Source organism: Capsicum annuum, chromosome 10, assembly GCF_002878395.1.
Source record: "Capsicum annuum cultivar UCD-10X-F1 chromosome 10, UCD10Xv1.1, whole genome shotgun sequence".
In the NCBI taxonomy this organism is placed as follows: domain Eukaryota; kingdom Viridiplantae; phylum Streptophyta; class Magnoliopsida; order Solanales; family Solanaceae; genus Capsicum; species Capsicum annuum.
This window is the reverse complement of record NC_061120.1, coordinates 160,787,925-160,801,629: the sequence shown is the minus strand read 5'-3', so window position 1 is coordinate 160,801,629 and position 13,705 is coordinate 160,787,925. Positions and strand designations below refer to the sequence as shown.

Here is a 13,705-nt window from a genome sequence, read left to right as displayed (position 1 = left end):
ATATTGATCATTTTTTCAGTAAATTATTTTTGGTCTCATATTATATTTTGAATATTTGATTGAACTCAATATCGATCGAACTGAGAGAGCTATTCTTTGATCAAACTTGATTTAGCTATGTACTCAATGAACAGTATCACTTTTATGTTTTCAGAATGTAATTATATAAGTGGTGAGTACATTTGTATATTATGAAGAGTGAAATTGTATTTTGTTCTGTTTTCATTTGTATATTTTGATTGTATTTGTATATTTAGAGTTATGTTGTATATGTAAATTATAATTGCATATTATTAGTTTATTTGTATATTTATGTTCAATTCTAATTTTGAGAGTGTAATTGTATATTATGTCTGTATTGGTATAATTAGAGTTACGTTGTATAATTTGACTGCAATTTTATCATTATGATTCTATTTACATGTTTTCAATATATTTTTATATTATTTGACTGATTTAATATGTTATCTTTGTTAATTTATATTTTTTTAGTTATGTTTTTTATGTGCTGGAGATTGACAACGGGAAGCATTCCTATTCTTATGAAGCACTCTGGGAGATAACATATGAATAAAATTATGAAGAATGCATAACCGATGCTATATTGTTGAGCACAAATACATCATACAATCAAATATACACTCTTCTGGTACCTCATATTATTTGTATTTGTATTAACAAATATATATATGTAACTTTGTTTTGTAAAGTTACCTATAGTAGATGTTGCTATGTTGAAAAATACATATGCAATTCTCTATGTTTGAAAAGTACATAAACATATACAGTTCTCTAAGTAAAAATACATATACAATTCTCGATGTTTGAAAAATACACGTACAGTTCTTTAAGTGAAAATACATATACATAGTTACAAAAAAATATATGTGCAACTATATTTGACATTTTCTCTAATTGTTTTTCTTAAAAGAATTTCAGGTTGTACCAGCCACAGAGTATGTCTATTCAATACATGACAAAAAATAGTTTATTATTTGCCTCAAGAAAAAGATATATTCTTGTCATGTATTTCAATTGAATGAAATGCCATATACACATGCTGTGCAGTCCTTGATAGCAAAAATTTTACAAAGAAATCATATTGCTCTGATTTTTAAAAGTCAAAAATCGTATTAAGAACATATGATGTTTCAATTTATTCTTTAACACATAAAGACGATTGGGTAATTTCAGACAACATACTTGTTAAGGTAGTATTGCCCCCAAAATACAAGCGACCTCCTGACAGACCTCCAAAGAGAGATCATGAAAAATCAGGAAGGAATATGTTGGGAAAGAAAACCATCAATTCATGTAGTGTTTGTGGATTTAAGGGTCACAATAGGTGTTCATGTAGGAAATATCGTAAATGATATATTTTAAAATATTTATTGTAATGTGATTAATTTTTCAATGACAATTATGTTTCATATATTAAAATACTTTACAATTACCTTTTCAGTATTTGCAACTTTGATTGGAAAAATATAAATAAAGTTATCTATATTTATTTAAGAATATATTTATATATTTGGGTACATGTACAATCACAAATACATATAAATATAAATATAAAATATTGTGCAACTACAAAAAATAAATTTGTATTTATATATACAACTATATAAACTTATCCTCAATTATAAACACATAACGAATTAAATTTTCTGTACAAATACATGTAAAATACCTAAATATATTTTTTATTGATTTTTAAAATACATATAAATACAAATATATAGTTGTTTAACTAAGTAATATATATGCAAGATCTGAACATAAAACTGTATAATCACATATTAATACATATATAATTACATATATAACTATTTGAAATAGAATAAACATTCAACATAATACTAAAATGAAAACCTTCCATTCAATTTGATTGAGTACCAATCTTCAAAATACAATAATATAACTGTCAAATTCAATCAACTTTTCACATGAAACATGAAAGTAAGATATGAAACTTAGCAACTAATCAACTACATCATTGTTAACCTACAGTTAAATGTTATCATACACACAATAGAAAAAAATAGTTAAACTTCAAGGACTTCACCATCCCGAGACGTCACATGGTGCTTATGACCCCGAAGGACCACAAGCTAACCCTTTACTGATATCTGTACCTGTATACTGCATAGTATCTGAAATAAATGCAAAAACTAGCCATAAGGTTCAACACATCTATGAATACTCATAATACACATCAACAACATTCGTCTAAAAAGCCTCTAAACTATCTGAACTGTGGAGTTGATAGGACAAGTCCCTAACTAACTCCATCAACTGAAAATAAATAAAGTCAGGAGAAATAATAGTAAACTGAGATTCGTCCTCAAAAGAAGAGGACTCACTGCTACTGCTGCTGACTGGGACTGAACTGCTGAGGATACTCTAGATCCTGTGCCTCTGAACCTATGGTGTCAAATAAAACACCATAGCACAAATGCGTCAGTACAGAAATGTACTGAGTATGTAGATGGGGTAGGCTAATGCAAGGACTCATGTATGCACAATATCTAAATTGAATAATCATGAAGATGCCGCATGAGAACACATACATGAATGTACAGACCATGAACACAATCATTGCAACTCTAGCTACTGAAACTCAGATACCACTTTACTGTAGACTGAACTTACTACTAACACTGAGATACTGAATCACTGACTCATCTGATACTGATAACTGAGGATCTGGATGTACTTACATCAAGGACTAAATTCTGAGCTTACTGCTTTCGACTGACAGAATTAGAGATCAACTTTTCTAACAGATTATTCTGGAAGTGATTATCAATGATAAGAAGTATGATCATGTCCGAATCTGACAACAAGAATACTCAATAGAATAAAGAATCTGAAATGGAGATCAAGCCTATCTGACGGGAGATCTCTAGATATGATAATAAGAATACTCAACATGGTCTAAGACTGAGATCAAGCCTCTCTAACGGGAGATCTCTAGATATGATCACGAGAATACTCAACTGAATCTGGGATTGAGATCAAGCCTCTCTGACGGGAGATCTCTAGTAATTAAAATAAGAACATATGAGACCAGGCCTATCTGACGGGATGGTCCATGAACCAATGGAACTATCTGAGTTCCATACTGGGATAGACGACTGTACCATACACTCCTAATTTTTGAAGAGTGATACTGAAACTGCAACTGCGGAAAGTAGTTACTTAACCGACATGCCCCAACTTACCACAGGTGGGGTCCAACCTGTGACCCTAGCTGGAAGGGTGTCAATACCGTGCCACGGGTAAAAACCTCTCTGGTCAAGCCTTTCTGACGGGATGACCCTCGCAGAAAGTCGGCCTGAGGCAATATGATTGTCAAACCTCTCTGATGGTGACAGCCTCTACTGACAGAAGACTCCTGCATCCTGCGCTGGCTATGCAGTTCAAGAGTTCAGGGATTGCTCCTAACGACTCGGCCTCTCTGACGGGAGAGCCACCATCCCTTCCCTCGCTCGGTGCTAGCTTCTACTCCCAACTGAAAGACTCTGAACTGAATTCTCAACTGAACACAACTGAATTGAGTCTGATACTGATCATGTTTCTTAAAATAGCTGACTGAGTTACGCTGAGATTACTTAGTTTCATATCTGACGAAAAAGGTATCGAATCATGGTATTTGACTGACGATAAAGAGATTGAATAAATTACTCGAATCGCTTCTGAGATTAAACTTGAATACTATTAGATCTGAGCTGATTACAGGACTGATGCTAGATTACTAGTGATACAGAGATTACAGAGATAACTGAGATTACTGAGCTTTCTTAAGTTTTGACTTGTCAGAGGATACAGAGTTCTATAGTTCACTGAGTTCGAAAATCATGGCTCGACTAGATTTATCGAGAAACTGACACGGGTTTTAGACAACAGCTCTATTGTCTGGTATAAATACCCCCAGGACTCGATAGCGTAAAAATAAAGCATAATCATTCATTCATCATCACAATCATTCATGTATCATCACAATTATTCATGTATTATCATAATCATTCGTGCATTACCATAATCATTAAAGCATCTTCCCAATCATTAACACAACTCTTCAAGTAATTAGGAATCATAAACGTCTATTCATCATCACAGTCACCAAGGGGTCACTTTAAGCATCTCGAAATCATAATCATATAATAATGTAGGGGAAACATGCTACTAAATCGTACTTCATTCAACAAGGTTTTACCTCAGCTATTTCATACCTATATCAATCTTGACATGTGTTTGGATATCACATAGCTTGAGGAAACTTCTTACTATCATGTCACAACTTAATTGGAATTTTCATGCTATCTTGGCACATTTCACTCACTAAGGCATTTTATCAAACACTAGGCATGCACGGGTTCACTCTTATTTGGGAATTTCCTGCTACCATGGAATAATTTATTTATTTGGGAATTTTTATCTAACCTATGGGGGACATGCTTCGCTTATTCAACCATTTCTACACCCAAAAGTCATGAACACATCACATAGAAAACAACTTCAAGAGGTTCTATCACATTAGTTCCACATACTAGGGTCAAAGCTCATAAATTTTGTAGACAAACATAAATCAAAACTCCACAACACCTTGAACATCCATTTCAACTCATACAAATTATTAACAACTCACAAACATAAAAATCTTTTAGTTTTGAAAAAGGGTTTTTGAGCTTCTTAGATGAAAGGGACCCAAGAATCAATATCTACATACCTTAACCTTTGAAGTCGAATGAATTCTAATGCTTGAGACTCTATCCGCACTTGTAATAAATGATTCTCGAAGCCCACACTATGAGGAACTTAGTTCTTGAAGAAATCTTGAAGATTTATGGATGATTTTTGGAAGATTAAGGTTCTTGAATTGAAACCCTAGATATTCTCTCTTTAGAAAATTGGAAGAGAAATGGAGAAATTAAGGTTTGAATGGGGGTTCCTCATATTTATAGAGGCTAAAAAAATGGAAAATGACCAAAATATCCTTGGAAAAATGCCCTTAAATCGCTAAAAAAATATTCTTGACGACATTTGTGACAGGCCGTCAAGTTGGTGATAGGCCGTCACGAATGTCGTAAAAAAAAAGGTAAAATATTGAGTTTCTAGTTAAGGCTGACGACATTGGTGATAGGCCATCACGGGTGTGATGGCTTATCACAAAATGTCGTCACTGGGGTCAGAAATCTACCCAGGGCTGACGACATTGGTGATAGGTCGTCACAGGCGTGATAGCTTATCACGAATATCGTCACCAGTTTCCCAGCCAGACATGCTGGAGTAAAATGGGCATAACTCTTTGCTCCGATATCGATTTTTGACGAAATTGGTATCGTTGGAAAGATAATTCAAAGATATTTCATTTAATATATAGTAGGTCCTCTCATTTGATATATTCAAGGAGTTATGGTTGATTGAAGTTGACCCAAATCTTGACGGTCACTAAAACTTAAACGATAGGAAAGCTTTCAACTAGTCCATAAGTTAGGGGACCTCTATGATCTCAATTCATGCTCAAATAGATTCCCACACGATTCAAAGTATTTCATACTTGGGAGGATATTTTTGAAACATTTTAACTCGGATTTTTGCTTTACCAAATACGCTCTAAGGCCCAGACTGGAAAAGAATTTTCGGGGCATTACAGGTTCTACATACTCAAATCAAGCTAGTCAGATATTCATCCAACGCCCAGTCAAGAAAATCTCAAGTCATAGTTTAGGTTTCAATTCAGTTTCTAGTAATAGAATTTTCAATTTTATTTCAGCTTTCAGTTCATGTTTTGCTTTGTTTTATTTTAAAATAAAGGTGTGGCATTAGAGATTGAGGATGTCTTTGAGTAATATGAGAAATATTCCTTTTCATTCCATCTTTTCTTGTCAGAATTTTGATACTTCTTATGTAATTTGTCCTATGACAAGACAAGTCAAATTATTTTTTTCTACAAACAACATCTCAACAAGAGGAATTTTTAAATTAATACATATTGATACTTGGAGATCATATAAAGAACAAATACATGATGGGTATAATTCCTTCTTATTATTGTGGATGATTTTAGTAGAAGAATATGAACTTTTTTGTTAAGCAATAAATCAAATGCTTTTGTAATCCTCAAGTCTTTTTTAACTATGATCGAAAGAAAATTTCAAATCAAGATCAAAATAGTAAGATCTGATAATGCTCTTGAGTTAGAAAGTGACACAATACGATCAGAATATTTTATTTCTAAAAAAATTTAATATCAAACTTCATGTGTATCTACTCCAGAACAAAATGATTTGGTGAAAAGAAAACATAGACATTTACTAAAAACATCTAATGCTCTTTTGTATCAGTCACATCTGTCCATTCAATATTTGGGTGAATGAAATTTGACTTCGTCTTATCTAATCAATAATTTTCTTAAAAAGAATTTAATAATAAAACACCCTATGAAGTCCTTATTAAGACCACACCTAACTATTCTAATCTCAAATATTTTGAATTTCTATGTTGTCTCTATTCTATCCTCTCAAAGATCTAAGTCGACATCAAAGGCCAATGCATGTGTCTTTTGGGGATATCCATATAAAAAGAAAAGTTACAAAATTTTGGTTCGATACTAAGGAAATCATAGTTTTTAGAGATGTGTTTCATAAAAACGTCTTTCTTTTTGCTTTTAAATCTAATGATTCTTACTTTTCATCCCATACATCAATCCCAGCTACCAATTCTGATGATGATGCTGACACTAATCAAAGTATCCCATCTTCTTCAATCATCACTTCTACGTTTCTCCTATATTCATCACTGTAGACCAGTAACAACCTTCTATTTCTCCAACTGTCATAAATTAGGTACAATCTAATGTTCCTCTTACTGTTATAGATCAGGTACATCCTCTTGTTCCTCCTATAAATAATATTTTCTCACTTAGGAGATCAACTCAAGAACACAAAATTTCTAGTCATCTAAAAGACCATATTTGTAATTCTGTGCACTTTTCTTGTTTCTCATGTTCTATCTCCCCAATTTTTTTCTGTCACAAACCTATCTTTCAATAATCAACATATACTGATTTTTTTGTCTAATATTCAAGAACATGTCAAATATAATCAAGTAGTGTTACATAACGGTTGAAAAAAAGCTATTAGCAAAGAGTTTCAGGCTCTTGAGTGGAACAACACTTGAAACGTGGTCCAACTATCCCCCGAAGAAAGGACTTTACCTTGTAAGTCAATTTACAAAGTTAAACAACATAGTAATAGAACCATTGAAAGGTTAGAAGTTAAGTTAGTGATTCGAGGAAACATACAAAGGAAAGATATTGATTTTAATGAATTTTTTTCTCAATTGTCAAAAATAACCATCATTCGATGTCTTCTAGCTACAGCTATCAAAAGAAATTGTGGACTCTATCAATTGAATGTTAATAATGCATTTTTGTATGAAGATCTCCACGAGGAAGTCTACATGAAGTTCCCTGATGGGATAGCTCCTTTATCACCATCTCATGTTTACAAGTTTGAAAAGTCTATATGTGGACTTTGTTAAGCCTCTAAGCAATGGTACTCAAGGCTCACAACTACTCTTGATTTTAAAGGGTTCACTCATTTTCTTAATGATTATTCTCTGTTTCTGAAGAAATCTGACTCTATTTCATAGAAGCAGTATATACCGATGACATTATTTTGATAGGTAATAATAATGCAAAGTAGCACGTATTGAAGTTAGTTATACATGAGGAGATTTACATTGTTTCTTAGACATGAAGGTATTAAGGGAACCTCATGGCATCATATTGTCGCGCCTATTTTGAACTGGTCGAAACAACACACAACATGTGGTCGCTAATGTCGTGACTCTTGGGTTTTAAAAAAATATTTTTTAGAGTCGCCACCTAACTTTTTTAGAAAAATTAGGAAAAATCATTTTTATCGTAAAACTCTGTTTTAGTCTATCGAAAATGTTTTGAGATTCTGAGTAAGAGTTTTGGTTACTCAAGGGGAAAGTGTTAGGCGCCCCTCAGAGCCTATCTGAAGATAGTCCTTAAACTTAGTTTAGGACTATATAGGTGATAATAAATATTGGTGTAATTTTGACACTCTTAGGACTACGTAGGTCACGTAGGACTATATTGGACACTTATTTATTTTTCAATAAAAAATAATTATCACAGTAGTGTATTAAATAATATACCTTGTATATGATAGCGGATGAATATATATACCTCGTATTTCAATCCTGAAAACTCGAATAGTGCTTGTAAAAAATATAGCAAAAAACATTGAAATTATTCATTAGAAAAAAATAATTTAAAAATTAGTGTTTTGAATCTAAAATTGACAACCCACCTTCCTACCAATTTAATTCCAAAAATTTATTTTTACTTTTAATAAAAATAGGAATTACTACGTCCATTTATTAGCTAGTCTCTTTAAAGCAAGATAAAATTAACTAAACAATTAACTAAATTTAAGATTTGCTAGTCTTTTGAAGAAAATTTACTTCTATGAACTAATTATTTAAGCGTTAATAGCAACAAATGTGATAACGATATTCCCTTTAAAAGATTGGGCACATGACAAAGAAATTATGAAGCAATAAATAAAGTTATCTCAAACAAAATTAATAACAAACATAAATTTAGTTATCATTCTAAAAAGTCATAACACAATATGAATAAATTAACGAAGAATAGCTAAAGGGGTATAGACTCCGTTTCGGAGTTTGAGTTTTCAAGTATATGCAATCCCGAAGCTTTGTGATCCTAATAGCGATTGACCCGATATTGTGTTAAAACGAATTTCGTTGCGGAACTCCAACGAGTTTACCTGTAAAATGAAAAGATAAATATTAGAAATCAATTAATGAATAAAAAATAATAAAAGTGAATCAACAAAGTGTTCCACCGAAATCATACTTGAAGAAGTCAAAAGTAAGAGCTAAAAAAATTCATTGGCGCACTGTTTGTTAAAAAAAAAAAGGTTAATTAAACAGCATTGGTTCAGGGAACTCAAACAACCATTCCACGGAAGGAGAGTAAGCAAAACATCATGTCAATAAATATTCCAATCCAACTTTATCTTGTGTTATCCTCAAGCTAAAATAACATGAGTGTTTGAACTTAAGAAAGATACAACTATCCAAAGTGATGTGCCATCTTGGCGCGGAGGATGCACCAGTGAGTTCATATTCCCCTACACTTCCTAGTTTATTGAAATTCTGATATTACTATATCGCGGAAAACTTTGAAATCAGATGAAAACTTTTTTTTCTTTCTAAAAGTTGAAACAGATGGACCCCAAAGTGGAGTAAAATTCATATCCGCAGCAATTACTTTCACATCACTTAAAGCCATCATACTCGACTATCCACGTTAAGGACACAAGATAAGCTTCAATCATTTTCCCAAAATCACTCAAAGACATGTTCGGCTACACACAATTCAAATGCAAATCTTTAATCATCACAAGCGGCTAACGGGGACACGGAAGACACTCGAATTACCAAAGCACTACTCAAACAATAATAAAAAAGACATCTTTATAGACAATCGAGAGTTTGGACTTTCCGACGAAAGCCGACCTTAACGGAGGTCTAAAGAAGTGAATAAAATATCCCATAGAATCTCCATTTTTGCATTCGGAACAACCTTTAAAATCAAAACTTACATATACCCGTCAATACACCCATGAATTCCTTTTCCACGATAAGGACCAAGGGCGGATCTATTAAGGCCCGTGAGGGTGTCACGCCACTCATAAGGCCCGTGAGGGTGTCGCGCCACTCAAAAACTTTGAAGGAAACTATATATAGGTAGGTCTATATATAAATTATGTATAAATAATATACTTATCACCCAAAGACTAAAAGTCTTCCACGGTGCCAGTGGCAAATGACCTTTACTTCCACCCAAGGGGCGCAGGATCGCAACCCCTCGACTACTTAAAGTTTTTGTAAAGTTTCATTAATGTACATTTATTATTTATTCAAATAATTAATTAATTTATGTTCCTTCTTTACTCTTATTTATTATTAATTCAAATAATTAATTAGTGCATAGAGTATTTTTGTTCTCTTTTATCTCTTATAAACTCTGATAAAAAAAAAAAATATGTCAAGCACTTCTTGCTTCTTTTTTCCTCCTCCACTTCCCTGAATTTCTTTTTAAATCATCCATCGCAGCAAATTTCTTCGTCAGTCACTTGTTGCGGCCTCATCACTCCGCCGCTCTCTTAATGCCCACAACCCTTTATAACTTTGAAAGGTTTTTTTTCTTTTTCTTTGAGAATATAAAAAAAGCGTTAAAATTGAAGACGGTTCAAAATCGAAAGAAGTAAACACATGAATTAGTCGAATGCGTTTATATTGACTTTATATAAAATTGGATCGATGAATTTACTTGGCACCCGGAGACTCCGAATTTTGGATCCGCCTCTGACAAGGACACGACAATATGCTTGCTATAGCCCCAAAGTTTCTAAAAGGACGAAGGGAGGACGAAGGCTCGCGTGGAAACCAAAAGTAAAATCAAAGATGCAAACGACAGTTCTCCAGAATCACAGGCTACTACTACTTATGCACTCAATTCGCAAACACTACCGAGAGTCCCAAAACAGCATAAACAGCCAAACACGCATTGAAATTTAGGGGGTCAAAATTTCATTCATATACAGGGATGCGGCAACAATAAAAAATTAACATCAAAAAATGCATATTAAAGAAAGGGAGATGAAGGTGAATATGTAAAAAAAATCAGATTTGTACATATTTGATAACAACGACTGAAAGCAGAGTCATGGTCCCGAACTCAATCGATGGGTGGCGAATATCAACATACCAACAGACTTGAACTAAAATTGCATATTCACACGTTAAAGAACACCCCAAAAAAAAGTTAAGGACGAGTGTTCACCTCACTTTGGGCAGCAAAACCGGAGCGATAACATCGAGAATTTCCGCCAATTAACTCAAACTGCGAAACTTCAAATTTAGGCCCGAAATCAGAAAAAGAAAGCTACCAATTTTGAGACACCCGTTTTCTGTTCTCTTTTCGTTTTCTCTATTTTTTTTTAAAAAAAAACGAATTTTCTTTTACCCTTCTCACAAAATTTTTTTGCTTTTCTTTTCAGACCTTCCACCCTCTCTCTCTGTTCTTTTTTTCTCTCCATTTTGCTTCAAAAATTAAGCCTCTTCAAAACCTTTGTCTGACCTTCTATTTATAGGTGCAAATCCGGATTTCAAAATCCAGATTTGAAATCAATATCTTAATGGAAACCAACGTCGGATAAAGATGACGAAATTAGATTCAAACTGTTGAAATGGACGATTCATCTCTCGATTTGGGCTAATCACAGGCCTTTAATGCGGGTTTGAAACCTATTTTTGCTGTTATACGGATTTGGGGCTGATTTTCTGTTCTTGAAAGGATTCACGGGCTGGAAGGGCTGATTTGCAGGGGGGGGGTCTCGTGCAGGTGTAGCATCTATGGTGCGGTGGCTATGGCCGCTAGGCGATTCTGGTTTGGTGATGGTGGAAAGGAGGAAGAAGAAGAGAGATGGAGGGTGTGTTTGGTAGGATGGAAAATGTTTTCGGAAAAATGTTTTTCTATTTGTTTTTTGTTTGGTTGCAATTTGAGGGAAACTGACAGATGTGACTTATGAGTCTATCTTATTATATTTTTTCATTTCAACAACACTCATATTCACATGACTCAAAAAATTTATATTTTTCAAAAATTTATATTACTCGAAAATATTTTTTACAGTGCTTTGCTTCAATTTTTCACTGCTTGAAATAAAAAATAGTGAAGTTTAAATTTTTTTCATTTTCAATGTTTGTTGAATGAATTGTTATTTTCATATGCATAAAGGAAAACTTATCTATGTTACTTTTGCTAATTGCATATTTTATTTTGTCATCGATATAACTTATTTCACGAGGTTGAATAAGCTTGTCGTTCCGTTATATTTCTATTGATTGTAGTATCTTGAGATTGTCCTAACAAAATATTGAAAAATGTCTCCTATATTTGCTAATTAATAGTTGCTTAAATTTAGTGATTGTAATATTTCAGTATTCGATATTGATATTATTTGTTATACTTTATAAATTATTGAGTTGCGAGAGGCATTGATATACTAGTTAACAGTTAGTAGTATTTTCTAAAATAATATTTTTTCACTCACCAATCAAACACTAGAAAATATTTTTCTAAAAAATAATCTCTACTCACCAACCAAACACCATAAAATATTTTTTGAAAAATATTTTTCACTCATCAACCAAATATGAAAAAATAAATAGAAAACCAACTTATTTTTCAGGAAAACATATTTCAAGAAAATATTTTTCATCATACCAAACACACCCGGAGCTTTGCTTGATTTTTGTGGTTTTGGGGTCATAGAGATGAGTTTGAGATTGTTGTTACAAAACTATTTATTTGATAAGCACTTTTATAAAATAACTTTTTAGAAAAATGCTTTAAAAAAATTATTTGTGTTTGATAAATTTATTTTAAAAGTATTTTTAATAATTAAATTATGTTTAGATAATCTTTTTTCAAAAAGTACTTTTTGAAACAAATGATCAAAAAAGACATTTATCAATAACTTTTATTATTAAAATCAATTTATATTGAAAAATTATTTTAAATATCTATTATAATATTTTTAATTTAATTTAAAAGTACGTACTCTAAAATTTTTAATCCATATTTATATACATAAATATATTAAAAAAAATTAAATAACGTTATATTACTTAAATAATTTAAATATTACTTAAAACATCAAACAAAAATGAATACAAAAGTTATTTCATAAATTAAATCACTATATGAAAAAATTAACGACAAAAATAATTAGCCCCCCATACATCACAAAAAATTTTAATTTGACTTTGTCATAATTTTTTTCGATTCTAGCATTGAATTTGTCACCAAATTAGTCCATCCAATTTTGTTGAAGTGGGTACTAGGGCGATTTCCAGCGATAACTTCATCCACACATAAATTTAAAAATAATTTTACATTTTCTGTATTCCATTTAGCCTTGTCAACATTACTCATTTTCTATGTATTAGAGATAAATGATTAATAATAATAACTTTACACAAAATAGTGAAATTAAAGTATTATTGTCAAAAAGGAAAAGACTCAAATATGCCACTGAACTATCAGAAATGGCTCATTTATGCCATTCGTTAAAAGTTGGGCTCATTCATACCATCACCGTTATAAAATCAATTCATCCATGCCATTACTTTTTAACGGTGGTTTTTTAAAAAATAGCTTTGCCCTGTGGCCTCTTATTAGAGGTCCACGTCATTTTTTTTTAATTTTTTTTTTTTAGTTTTGATCCATTAAAAAGAATCCACCACAACCAGCCTATCACCTTAACCCACTTTAATATTACTCTTAATTTTGACCCTAGATTTAAACATATATATAATCATTTAGTCTGCAAACATGAAATTTACATACTTGAATGCTACGTTTAAAATAATAGAAGTTAGAATAATTAATAATTTAAAATGACAAATGAATAAATTGTGATTAAAAAATAATTTATTTTGAATCTCGAAATCCGTACATCATCATATAATTTAGGACGAAAAGAATACCATATACATGAAGGATCACAACTTTTAATTAGGAAGAATACCTAAAAATCCCTTCTAAATTTGGATTATAAATTGTATAATT

The 13,705-nt window shown here is 31.9% G+C and overlaps 1 long non-coding RNA gene across 1 annotated transcript; it reads right to left on the bottom strand.

Annotated features, from left to right (window-relative positions):
- Nucleotides 1-8,591: 8,591 nt before the first annotated feature.
- Nucleotides 8,592-11,760, bottom strand: LOC107845967. Its single transcript, XR_001667123.2, has 2 exons — nt 10,913-11,760; nt 8,592-8,828 (listed from the first exon to the last, which is right to left on the bottom strand). It is a non-coding gene; the product is annotated as an uncharacterized LOC107845967 (long non-coding RNA).
- Between the last annotated feature and the right edge of the window lie 1,945 nt (nt 11,761-13,705).